The sequence below is a fragment of the Ictidomys tridecemlineatus genome, chromosome 6, assembly GCF_052094955.1.
Source record: "Ictidomys tridecemlineatus isolate mIctTri1 chromosome 6, mIctTri1.hap1, whole genome shotgun sequence".
NCBI lineage: Eukaryota > Metazoa > Chordata > Mammalia > Rodentia > Sciuridae > Ictidomys > Ictidomys tridecemlineatus.
The window spans coordinates 83,427,767-83,441,779 of record NC_135482.1 but is presented as its reverse complement, the minus strand read 5'-3'; the positions used below and the strand labels follow the sequence as shown (position 1 = coordinate 83,441,779).

The 14,013-nt window shown below is 33.2% G+C and overlaps 1 protein-coding gene across 12 annotated transcripts in view; it reads right to left on the bottom strand.

Annotated features, from left to right (window-relative positions):
- The window catches only part of Lmntd1 (lamin tail domain containing 1), a 395,781-nt gene that overhangs the window by 198,906 nt on the left and 182,862 nt on the right, over positions 1 to 14,013 (bottom strand). The gene's annotated exons all lie outside the window — the stretch shown is intronic.

Here is a 14,013-nt window from a genome sequence, read left to right as displayed (position 1 = left end):
AAATTTTCTTAAATGTCTTATAGACACAGAGACAATTTTTAACAGAAAAGCAATTTTACGATTTCTTTTTACCCATTCTCCATTCCATTCCATACTTTTCTTTAAAGCCACCGTGTTGAAATAATTCGAACTTGTTTCTCCCTCAGTGATTCTCATAATTATTTCTCTAAAGAATTACAATAGAAGGTTGTATTGACAAGACCTTTTATATGGTACTTTGTGGATGATTCAAGGAACTTCTCCAGGGCAATTTTGATTATAGTTAATTATTGCTTCGCTGGCTGAGTTTAGATTTTTATCCTCTTAAGTAAGATATAACCCTGTTAAACACTTAAACTTGAAAACAGATCCAATTAAAGATCTCTGGTCTGAAGAAGCAGAAACATTCCCTTTGGATCTACTCATAGATGTCTGACAGATTTATAATTTTAATGAATGAAACTTTTGCTCTCAGTGCACCTCTGGATCTTACTACTATCCCTTCAGAGCTCATTCATACCATGAATTTTAGAGTAAAAATGTAATGCATAAGTCGTGTTTGAACTATGGAAACAACTGCATTTATAAATCTGGAATGTTGTTGAGAGACAATTGGCCCTTGCCAGAATAATTCACAATTCTCTTCTTTAATGATGAACATTTCCACACTGTACCTGACCTAAATTTATATTAAACAGCTTTCCTCCCCAAATGGCATATTTTCAAGTGCCAGATGTAGAGGCATTCAGGTATAAGACAAAGTGTACGAGGCAGTGCATGATTAAGTAACAGACAATATCTTTGTTCATTTATTTAAATAATCAAGACAGACTTTTTCATCTTGGAAGAAGTTACTAGAACTTATTTGACAAGTACATGAGTTGTCAACAACTCATCTCCATGTTTCTCACTTTCAGATAATAAACAGATAAGAACAATATTTAAAGGAAATGAATCTCCCATTCCAATAGGTAGTGAGAGGAAATGATTTCTAGACTTTGCCTTGTCCTGAAAGGCTGTATGAGAGGACAAAGGGACACAGGTAGTGTTTCACAGTATGGTAAAAGAATACAATCCTTCTCTTTTCTTTTTTTATTTATTTGTTCTAATTGAATGTTTTTCAATTCATTGTACACAATGGGACACAATTTTTCACTTCTCTGGTTGTACATGAAGTAGGGTCACACTCTCATGCAATCATAATTGTACTACAATCATTTTCTACTGAGGAAAAGATGTTACAAAAAAAGGCTACGAGGAAGCAGAGAGAACTCTGATATTCTGTGGCTACTCAGTGACTCAGCATAGATTGTTCCTGAAGGCCAAACCCTATTTGCCCAGTGAGAGCACAATGCTACCATGAAAGGGAACATTCATTTATAAAATATCTTCTCAAGGAATTATAAATCCAGAAATGCTGGATCCTGAAAATATTTTAGAAGAGTCATAATTTTGATATCCTCTTCCCTTAAATTGTACCTACAGCATTTATCATGCCACTTTTTGAATTCTAACAAAAAGTATGCACTTTGGCTATGGAGTAAAAATTCTCAAATTTACCAATATGAGAGTCTTAGCGGCAAGTTCCCCATAGAAACAATATATACAAATTTTTAAATATATAGATGATGCTAGTAAACCACCATCAGTAGGAAGTGGGTTTTGAACTACTTTTACTTGCTCAGGTTGAGATGCACTATGGTGTCTTTCTGATTCTTTTTGTAGGATCAATGTGAGATATTGGGCTTAATTAGGAAAATCATATAGAATACCAGGTTCCATGAGCCAAGCTCCTCTCACAGATTCCAACAGAACACTGTTTAGTGGTAGGCTATTAAATGTACTTTTAATGAGGCAAATTCATTAGCATAAATCTGTACTGAATGTCTAGTAGGAGGATATTTTTAAAAAGAAAAGATCAGACTTTGCCAATAGATAGAGATTTAAATTTCAGCCCTAGCATTCATTAGCTGCATGACTTTGTGTAAACTGTCCCAAGTTCTATTTTAACTACAAATTCATTCCATGCTATTAGTCTCACATGGTAGGTGAACTAATCATAACTAAACATAGTACCCCAAATATACAAATCCTCAATAGGAGTTCCCACTCTTATTTGAAGTCTACTTGTTAAAACATTTCAAAATAGACTTAAACTTGACTTCCACAGCCAGCCAAGATGGAGAAAAAAGATATGGATTTATCTTCCTTCCTAAAAAAATTTTTTTTAAATTGACAAAAATATACAAAACAACTTCAGGAAACAAAGGACAATGACCCTCAATAGAAGGAAACCACTAAGGTAAGCCCTTGCTCTCCACAGCCTCCAGCGTAGAGGACATTTCCTGACCAGAAAAAAGAAGGGGAACCAGGCAGGGTCCAGGTCCACCCTGAGGAAGGAGACTGAGCTGGGAGAGGAGCAGTCAAAGTGGCTGTGGTTTCAGGAGGATAGCAGAGAAGAGAGAGTAATAGAGATGGGACTCTGCAAAACCAAAGAAGGCCCCTCTCCAGTCTTCAGCTGAGTGTTGTTTCCTCATATATGTGAGGGAATTATTCAAGACTAGGGAAAGATCCAGTAGAAATTATTGGGGAAATAGTGTCCAAAGTTCACAAAGGGACAAATGCAATGCTTAATCACAACACCCAAGATGGAAAACTTTATAATACATGGGGCATCCGTTAGAATACTAAGAAGAGTTTTGCCTCAACCGTAGGGAAAATCATTAACCCTGCATTAAATTTGCTCTGGTCCTGATTTTAAAAGTTTGAAGGTATGATCCAAAAGATTCAACTGTTGTCAAATAATTGTTCCAGAACAAAGCTCAAAAATAATTCTATGAATACAAAATAGCCAGCAGCCAACAAGACAAACTGCAGAATATCTAGGATTAAAATTTTAAAAAATCACAAGACACACAATGCAGGAGGAGAATAAAATGCGTAATGAGAATAAAAATGAATCAAGACTGACCCAGAAATGACACAGATGATTGAAATAATAGATAAGGGCAGTGAATCAGTTATTACAATTATATCCCCAAAAGCTAGCAAAAAGACTGAACATACTAAAAAGAAATATGGAAGATATAAAAAAATCAAAAACTGAATTTATAGAGACGACACCTATAATATTTTTTTATTGGTTGTTCAAAACATTACAAAGCTCATGACATATCATCTTCCATACATTTGATTCAAGTGGGTTATGAACTCCCATTTTTTACCCCAAATACAAGTTGCAGAATCACATCGGTTACACATCCACATTTTTACATAATACCATATTAATGACTGTTGACACCTATAATATTGAGATAAGAATGTACGTATAGAAATTAACAGTTTAGACATTTTAGAAGAAAATATTAGTGAGCTTGAAAACAGCTATATATATCAAAAAGAGATAGAGAGGAAACTATCAGTGAACTATGGGACAATTTCAAGCAAACAAATAATGTGTAACCGGAGTCCCCAGTGGAATTAGAAAAAAATGTTTGAACTAATAATGGCCAAAAGGTTTCTAATTTTGATTTTTAAAAAATGTCAACACATAGATTTAAACACAACAAACTTCTAATATAACCAATGAAAAATACTATAGCAGTAAATTATGATATATACTTAAGTATGATATATGTTAAAGCCAAAAATGAAAAGAAACTTCTTACATGCCATTTTGGGATGGAGATGTTATATACAGATGAATAAAGACAAAAATAACAGCAGATTTCTCAGTGAAATGATGCAAGCTAGAAGGTAATGAAGCAACATCTTGAAAATACTGAAGGAAAACCCCACCAACCTACAAGTTGTTACGCAGTGCAAGTATCTTTTTGAGACAAAATTCAGATAAACCTTCTTTAGACACACAAAGAGAGAAAGAATTAATAAACAGACAACATAACTATCAAATATGTTAAAGGAAATCCTTCAAGCCAAATGAAATGATATCTGATAAAAATTTGGAACTACACAAAAGAATCAAGAACACCAGAAATGTTTGGTAAATATAAAGAATGCTTTTATTACTATTTAAACCTTTTTAAAAGTTAACAGACTGCTGAGAGTAGTGGCTCATGCCTATAATCCCAATGACATAGGAGACTGAAGTAGGAGAATTGCAAGTTCAAGGCCAGCCTCAGCAACTTAGAAAGGCCCTAAGCAACTTAGTGAGAATCCTGTGTCACAATAAAAAATAAAAAGGGCTGAGGATGGGGTCCAGTGATTAAACACCCCTTGGTTCAATCCCCATAACAACAACAACAAAAAATTAACAGACAGATGAAAAACATTTAAAAAAAAAACTCACTGTGAAGTTTATAATCCACATGGAAGTAAAATATATGATGATAATAGCACAACGACTGGGAGAGGGGAAATGGGAATATATTTTATAGGGATCTTATAAGCAGGTTTGAAAAAACAATAGCTCTTGTTAAACTGGAATAAATTAGAGATGTATACTATAATCCCTAAAATGATAAGAAAAGTAACACAAAATGTTATAGCTAGTACATTAACAAAGGAGATGAAATGGAATCATATGAATACTCAGTTGATTAATATTAGGCAAAAGAGAGAAAAATGAAATAAAGACACCTGTGACAAATAGAAGATTAAATAGTAAAATGATAAATTAAAATAACCACATTGAATATGAAGGGTCAGAACACAACAATTGAAGACAGATTTTATAGATTAGATGAACCAGACCCAACTTTAGGATTTATTAGAAAGCTACAAATGTGTTCAAAGTAAAGAATACAAAAATGTAAGTAAAAAGAAAGTGGAAGTAGCTACATTCATATCAGAATAAAGGATACTACCAAAGATAAAAAGAGGCATTGCACAATGATAAAGGACATCAATTCATTGAGATGATATAATAATCCTAACCCTCAGGACAATTAAGACCAGCCTTTCAAGATATGTGGAGCAAAAACAGAACTTCAAGGAGAAATAGATAAATTCACAATTGCAGTCAGCTGTTGTTTTAACTCCCATAGGTCTTTGTGTGGACAGATAAGTGAAGGTAATCCAGTGGAGAAAGGAGAGCCTTTCAACACCCATGCCAAAACAATCACATCCCAAACACAACTAAACAGAAATTTGAATCCATTCCTCACATGATGTACACAAAACCAAAAGCACAACCCATAAAAGAAAAAAAAAATTGATCTCTGGATTTCTTCAAACTTAAGAGCCCTTGCTCTTAAAAAGACACTGTCAAGAGAATGACAAGATAAATCCCTAACTGGGTGACAATATCTTCAGATCCCATAACTGATAAAGAACTTGTACCCTAAATATATAAGGTGACCTCTAATCTCAATAACAATACAAACAACCCAAAGTTTTATAAATAGATGAAAGATTTGAGCAGACTTTCACTAAGAGAAGAAACACAAGAGGCAACTTAGCAAATGAAAAGACCTGCAGTATCATTAGCCATTAAAGAATCCACATTTCAAAAACTAGGGGATACCAGTACACAACTAGTAAAATGGTTAAACGTAATAAGCCTGAGCATAACAAGTACTGACGAAAATGTGGAAGAACTGGAACTTCTCTACCTGCTTGTATGACTACAGCATGGTTCAATGACTTTGGAAAACAGTCTGCAGTTTCTGCCAATGTTAAACACACACCTGCTGTATAATTCAGTTATTCTGATTGTCTTTAACAAAGAGAAAGGAAAGCATATGTGTATACAAAGGCTTGCATAAGCATGTGTTTGGTTTTTTTTTTTTTTTTTTTTTTTTTAGCTTTACTGGAACAGCCAAACACTAGAGATAATCCAAATACCATTAACATGCTTATGGGCAAACAAAGCAATATATCCATAAAATGCAATATACTAAGAGATGAAAAAGAATGAAGTAAACATACAATGACATGGATGTATCTAAAAATTATTATGCTGGGTGAGAGAAGCCAGAAAGGAGAGTACATACTGTGTTTAGTTGGGGCTACTAGCTACAAATTATTATAGGCCAGGTAAAGATTTATTTCTTACTATTCTGTAGACTATGAAGTCCTACATCAAGATGCCAGTGGATCCGTTTGCAGATGGCTGTTTCCATGTTGTATCTTAGAGTGGCAGAGAACAGAGCAAAGACAGCAATGCTTCTGTCTCTTATTAGGGAATTAACTGCATTCTAATTACCTGGTTACTCTCAAAAGTACCATTCCTCCTAATGCATACCACTCCTCCTAATAATCACTTTGCGGTTTAGGGTTTCAACATTTAAATTTCAGAAGGACACAAATATCCAGCCCCATAAAATATTATAAAATTTCATTTAACTAAGAATCTAGAAAATATAAACAAATATATAATGACAGAGAACTAACCAGGAGTTGCTTGGGAATGATATTGGACAGAATAAAAAAGAGCAATTAAAAAGGGATGTAAAGAAACTTGCGGGATGGGTTGCTGCAGGTGTTTTTATCTTGTCTGGGATGATGGCTTCACAGATGTACAAGCATCAAGTCTTATTAAGTTGTGCATTCTAAAGGCATGTTTTTTTGTGTATGTGTACTAAATTTGATTCATTAAAATTATAAAAATAGTTAAGTCCCACCCATTTGAATTACAGCACTTCACAATTGCTTTAAAAAACATTTCTCTAGTATGTACCTCAGAACTAACATTCTATGGATTTTAATAGGTTTTACTCAAAAAGGGGATTCTATAGTTTTATAATTGAAATAAGTTTAGGACAAACACGGTTAATCAATTTCTTTTGGGCAAGACTTCTGAGAATTTTTAATTTGTGATTTTGGGTAGGGATTATTATTCAGTATTTTCCTAGCTAAAAGTCACTTCTGTAGGAGTAACATTCCTTGGACTTTTAATTTGGAATATGCTGGCATGAAGACACTGTGATGATTTTACAGTAAATACAGTTGCTATAGTAAGAATTTTGAATCTTTTGTGCATGAATATTTAAATCTCTGATTAGGGACAGGGGTATAACTCAGGGATAGAGTGCTTGTCTAGCATGTGTGAAGCTTTGTGTTTGACTCTCATCACCACCAACACATACACAAAATTACAATCTGACAATATGATCTCCATCTAAATTTAAGCATGTAAGCAGATTTTAGAAACACAAAAAGTTTTATTTGTCAAACTAATATCTGATTGCTTGCCAATGAATGTTATGAATGGGATTTTTAAAAAATAAGAGACTTTGTGGAGCAGTTTAAGGTTTACAGAAAAACGGAGTAGAAAGTACAGACTTCTTATATCCCTGACACCCCTTCTCCAATTCTTCTACTAACAGTTTGCATTAATGTGGTATAGTTGTCATAATTTATGAGCCCATACAAATAACATTATTACTATCTTAAGCTCACAGTTTACATTAGGGTTAGCTCTGTGTGTTGTCCAGCCTATAGATTTTGACAATTGTATAGTGGCAGGAATCCACAACAAAATCATTCAGAAATATAGCTTCACTGCTCTAAAAGTCCCATGTGCTCCACCTTTTTAACCTCTCCCTGCCTCTCCCAACCCCTGCCAATCATGGATCTTTTTCACTGTCTCCGCAATTTTGCCTCTTACAGAATTTGTATCATTGAAATCACTCAGTATGCAACCTTTTCAGATTCGCCTCTTTCACTTAGAAAAATGCATTTAATGTTCCTCCACATCTTTTTGTGGCCTGTTAGCTTGCTTTGGTTGCTGAATAATATTACATTGTATTAATGTACCAGAGTTTGTTTATCCATTCATCTATTGAGAGACATCTCGATGACTACCAAGTTTTGGCAAATATAAGTTTCTATAAATATTTATGTACAGGTTTTTGCATGGAATTAAATTTTCAACTTATTTGGTAAATACCAAAGAGTACAAGATCCAATTGTATCTTTAGTATTTTAAGAAACTGCTGAACTGTCTTTCAAAGTGGGGTACCATTTCTTTCATTTCCACCAGCAATGAATGGGAATCCCTATTGCTCTGCATCCATGCTAGCACTTGGCATGATATGTTCTGGACTTTAGTCATTTTAATGGGTATATACGGTATTGCTCATTTTTTTCTTTATTTTGCAACTCCTTGATGACATAATGTTGAGCATCTTTTCATTAGCTTTATTGTCACTGGCTTTATTGTCATCTATGTATCTTCTTTTCATATGCAAGTTTAATCTTTGAACTGTTTAAAAATGGGTAGAATTCTTTGTGTATTTGGGATACTAGTCCTTTATCAGATAGGGATTGTGGAAATATTTTCTCCCAATCTTGGTTTGTCTTTCATTCTTTCAACAGTGTCTTTTACAGAATTTTTAGTTTGAATGAATTCCAACTTATCAATTTTTCTCTCATGGATTTTGTTTTTTGTGTGGTATCTAAAAAGTCACATCACCAGATCACCTAGATTTCCTTCTGTGTTCATCTTTAAGGAGTTTTATAGTTTTGCATTTGAAATTGAGGTCTAGTGATCCATTTAAAGTTTGTGAAGGATGGATGTGGTATCTGTATCTAGATTCACCTTCTTTTTTCCATGTAGATTCAATGATTCCAACAATACATGTTGAAGAGTATGCCTTTTCCATTGAATTGACTTAATTCCTTTCTCAAAGATCAGTGGACTATAATTGTGTGGGTTGATTTCTGGACTCTCTCTTTTTTTTTTTCTTTCTATCCCACTGACATCTTTATCTATTTATTCACCAGAACGACCCATCTTAACTATTGTAGTTTTAAATTAAGTCTTAAAGTAAGTAGAGTCAAAACTTTGATTTGATTCTTCAATATTCCATTAGCTATCCTGGGTCTTTTGTGTTTCCATATATACATTAGAAAAAGTATGTTGATATCCACAAAATAAACTTTGGGATTTTGACTTGAATTACACTAAAACTAAAAATTAAGTCAGAAAGAACTGACATCTTGACAGAATTGAGTTTTAATTTTAGAATTTTTTGATAAATTAATAAAGGCAAGTGTACCATAGCTTTATTCTTGTAAGTTTATCCTGATTTTATTCCTTCCCTTCAGGACCTGTCCAAAATATTGTACTTTTCTCTTGTCGTTTGCCTTTTTGCACTTTAAAACATGATTTCTGCCCAAAGCTCATAACCCAAACTAGATAAATCATCCAGGGATCTGGCACCAATACCTTGCCAAGTCACTTAGTCAATCTCACTTGAATAAATGAACGAATGATTTACAAATATGGCATTTTAGACATCTATAAGTAGGAGAATTCATTGTAATGATAATGGGGCTTCCTTGAATTAGCCTTATCTCTAGACTAGGTATGCTTAGATTATTGACAAATACTTATACACCTAGTTCCTTAAATACAAAGTATACATTATTTGTTCCATTAAACTGCCGCAGCCCGGCTGGCTGGGCAAAATAACCAGGGGGTGACGAATAACTTGTGTACGTTGATACAACAGGAGTAGGAGCCGTTTATTGTAGGACAACAGAGGTATTTATACATTTTGCACAGCTTATCTTAATTAGCATAAACTAGATACAGCAGTCAACCAATAAGGAATCTCCACACTTAATAGCTCACTTTTGTTACTTCTCAAACCACTCCCTCTGGCATTTTACCAGGCCCCATCCAAACTTGTTTACCAACTCTAACATTAAACAATACAAATATTCCTTCTAGATCAGCATACACCTGTCCTTAAACACAGCAATCAATAGTCATAATACATTTCACAAGGCATTTATCTTATCATCTGTAGTTCATGAGACCACCAGTTACAAAATGGATGATATTTTCAAGATGGCACTGCAATATGATACCTGTGGGTCTTCTGAGTCACAGAAGACCCACAGGTATCATACATTGGATTTTCTTCTCACCCAGGGAATTTTTTTTTTAAGAATTCTCTTTAAATAATGCAAAATTTCCTCAACTTGATTAATATTTGATAGCTTTCCATGAATCCATTCTTTTCTCCTACTATATATTAAAGTTGGCTAGGCAGGCCAAAGCTCCCACAAAAAAAAAATTCTTGAAGAAAATTTCAATGCACTGGAGAAAGGTACACAATAGAAAAGGCCATTTCAGTGTTCAAAAAAGTTACCAACCTTTTAACAGAACTATATTGTTAATAACAATAACACCATCTTAAAAATGTGCATGGTATCTATTTTCTAAGCCACTTTCACAGACATAATATCACTTGATAGTCCTGAGAAACTGTGAAGAAGAAACCAAGAAATCTGCCTGAAATCACAGAGTAAGTGCCTGTACTATCTCAAGCCCATTGCTCATTGTTCTTTCTGCCATTTCTGAGCTTTCAAGTCATTTCATTATCATAAAAATCATGCATCTTGTAAAATAAGAACTATACATCAAAGGCCTAGAAAAGAATGCTAAGTTTGAACCATTTTCATATTATTTTATCTCCTTTGATAAAAAGAAAAGTTATGCTTTTCTTTTCTCAGTTTGGTTCACAATCAAACTTCTTGCAACTTCAAGGTAGTAAAAGAATTGACCAACTCCAGCAATGAAATAGATTAGGACTTGCTTTTCAATTTCTGAGAAAAATGAAGCTTATATAAATAAGACTTTTGAGATCTATAACAGAACATGTATATTTTCTCTTTGTCCTCTGTTCCTCAATTCTGCACTGAGCTTCAGTACTAGAATGGATCATTGTTCAAAATGATGGAAAATGGCAACTATAAGGAATGAAATGAGTGGCTTCTCAAACATATATGTGTGTATGTTTTGTGTGTATGATTGTGTGACTGTATAGTATTCAAATTATAATACAAAAAAAAGGCTATGCTTCACCAGAGAACAGAAAAAGAACCAAAAAAACCTAGATGACTATATATCAAATGTTTCTGGTCAGATCAAAATGAACAATAAATAAAATGAGTAATTTTTTAAAATAAAGCTAGATGTCAGTTTTAATGCTTTGAAATTCACTTGACTTCTATTTTTTTCCAAGTTAAGGAACTAAAAAAAATTGTTCTGTTTAGGTAAAATACTATAATAATGGATACTGGTCCTGGATCCACTACAAACAGGCTCTTTATAAGCAGGTGTGATGCCTCATATTTATCAGTCTTTGCATCTTCACTTGCAAAATAGCGGGTTGGGAGTAGGTCTATTTTATCTATGGTATTCCTACCAATCTAAATTCCTTTATAGCCTTTCTATCCAGTGTCAAAACCATGTCTTATGCTCAAGGAACTTCTCTATTGGAATGCAGTGCTCTCTCCTTCATACTGTGCTGAGATTTTTGTAAAATAACATTCTGTGAAATAGAGAATGTTGATGTACAAAGTTAGATGTCAATCTTACAAATCTTCATTTTATATATGAGAAAATTTAGAGTGATGAAGGGTAAATGATATGTCCTTAATAAGAATCTCTTTCCTTCTTTATATGATTTTTTTAAATGTTTGCACACCTTCTCCACATACATGTGATTAGCAAATACTATCTTGAGATTCATGCTATAGTTAACCCTTTTGTTGTAAGGAAATTCCACTTGTCACTGTTTTTTATTAATCATACACACAAAATTTATATTAATGAGTTATAGATTTTACTGAAAAATAATTTCAAGTAATGAAACATATCACATCAAACACCTGTATTGCACTAACTTTACAGCATAGTTTTTCTATACATCATCTCATTTAATTATAGAAAAGCATGATTTTATGATAATGAAATGACTTGAAAGCTCAGAAATGGCAGAAAGAACAATGAGCAATGGGCTTGAGATAGTACAGGCTCTTACTCTGTGATTTCAGGCAGATTTCTTGGTTTCTTATTCACAGTTTCCCAGGACTATCAAGTGATATTGTGTTTGTAAAAGTGGCTTAGAAAATAGATACCATGCACATTTTTAATATGGTGCTATTGTTATTAATAATATAGTTCTGATATATATATATATATATATATATATATATATATATATATATATATATATATTGTAGGACACTGAAATGGCATTTTCTATTATGTATCTTTCTTCAGTGCATTGAAATTTTCTTCAAGAATTTTTTTGTGGGAGCTTTGTCCTGCCTAGCCAACTTTAATATATCGTAGGAGAAAAGAATGGATTCATGGAAAGCTATCAAATATTAATCAAGTTGAGGAAATTTTGCATTATTTAAAGAGACCTCTTTAAAAAAATTCCCTAGGTAAGAAGAGAATCCAAGTACTGAGTCACAGAAGACCCACAGTCTATCCCACTGCCATCTTGAAAACATCATCCATTTTACAACTGATAGTCTCATGAACTAAAGATGATAAAACAAGTGCCTTGTGGAATGTATTATGACTATTGATTGCTGTGTTTAAGAACAGGTGTATGCTGGTCTAGAAGGCATATTTGTATTGTTTAATGTAGCATATAATATATTCTTTGTATTTAAGGAAGTAGGTGTATAAGTATTTGTCAATAATCTAAGCATACCTAGTCTAGAGACAAGACTAATTCAAAGAAGCCCCATTATCATTACAATGGATTCTCCTACTTATAGATGTCTAAAATGCCATATTTGTAAGTTATCTTTATTATTTGCCACTTCTGCTATGACAAACAAACAAAAAAAGTACCCACTATTCATGACCTTTCAGCATTGCTGGCAAACAAGTTTTAAAATCAATGTCCCTTGACCTCAGGATCTATATCTTAGACACATGCAGAGAAGAGAATAATTCATGGTACATCAAGGCAAATATGCCTTCAAAATGTCCAGGATTTTTCCCAGGTAAGAAAAAAAAAGTTCATAAAACTTAAGTCATAAATATACTGAATCAATTAAGATTTTTTCTGGAAAATGTTATGACCAATTTGCATATAAATTTAGAAAGCATTATTTGGATGCCATCTGTTCAATATCTTATCTCTGACACTAGAGCACTTCTTAAGCTTTTTATTGACATATAACATACATACAGAGAAGTTCACAAATCACAGGTGCACAGCTGGATGAGTTTCCACCAAATAAATGCTCATGCACCCAGCACCCAAAGCAAAGTGCATCTCCAACATCCCAAACTCCCTTCTGTCCCTTCTTCTAGTTATTAGCATCAAAAACTCTCTCCTGGGTTCATTTGATCTATTTTTGAATTTTTATTAAGAATCTTACCATAAGTCCTTGTCTTGATTATTATTCTGTTTCTGAGCTTCACCTATATTGTTATATAACAGTTTGTGTAGTCTCATTGATGCACAGTAGTCAGTTATAAAATTGTTCAACATAATCTATCCATTCAATATATTACCCATTCTAATGTCGAATGATATGACCAGCATATACCTGTCCTCAAACACAGCAATCAATAGTCATAATATATTCCACAACTATGTTTTCTAAATTCTGGCTATTATAAATAATGCTCTCATGAATATTCTTATGCATGTGTTTTTTTACTAAATAACATATATATGTATATATACACAGATGTATGTGTGTTATTTAGTTATAAATACATATGTATACACACACATTTTTTCTTGCTGTGACATTGATAACACATGTTTACAGCTTGTTTAGCAGATAATGTTTACACATGTTTAGCAGATAATGAAAGCCAGTTTTCTGAAATGACTGTACCAATGTGCATTCCCACCAGCATTGTATGAGTGTTCCAGTTGTGCATAGCCTCATCAGCAGCTGGTATTATTACTACATGACATTATTTTCATTTTTATTGTATATAATTTAAAAAGCAAGTGATTTTGAAGTGAGGGGACTTTATATAACAAAAATAAATAATCTAATCTTCACAGGAAAGCCAGATATGCTAAATCTGTCTTGACTTAAGGAATTTTTGAGAAAGCTACAAAGCACATAGATTCACTGAAAGTGTGTCACTTGTATGAGAAAACACTTGAGCTGGCATGATTGTTCTAATGTGTGAGTCAAAATTACTCAGGAGTTTTAGCTGAAGGATTCTGATACCGGTTTGAAGATCCATGCATTCATTAACTTAAGGAAAGTTTGGATATTTTGAAGGTCTTGGGGATTAAAATAATTTACCTCCAGTGGGTACAGGAAAACTAGGAACAATTCATT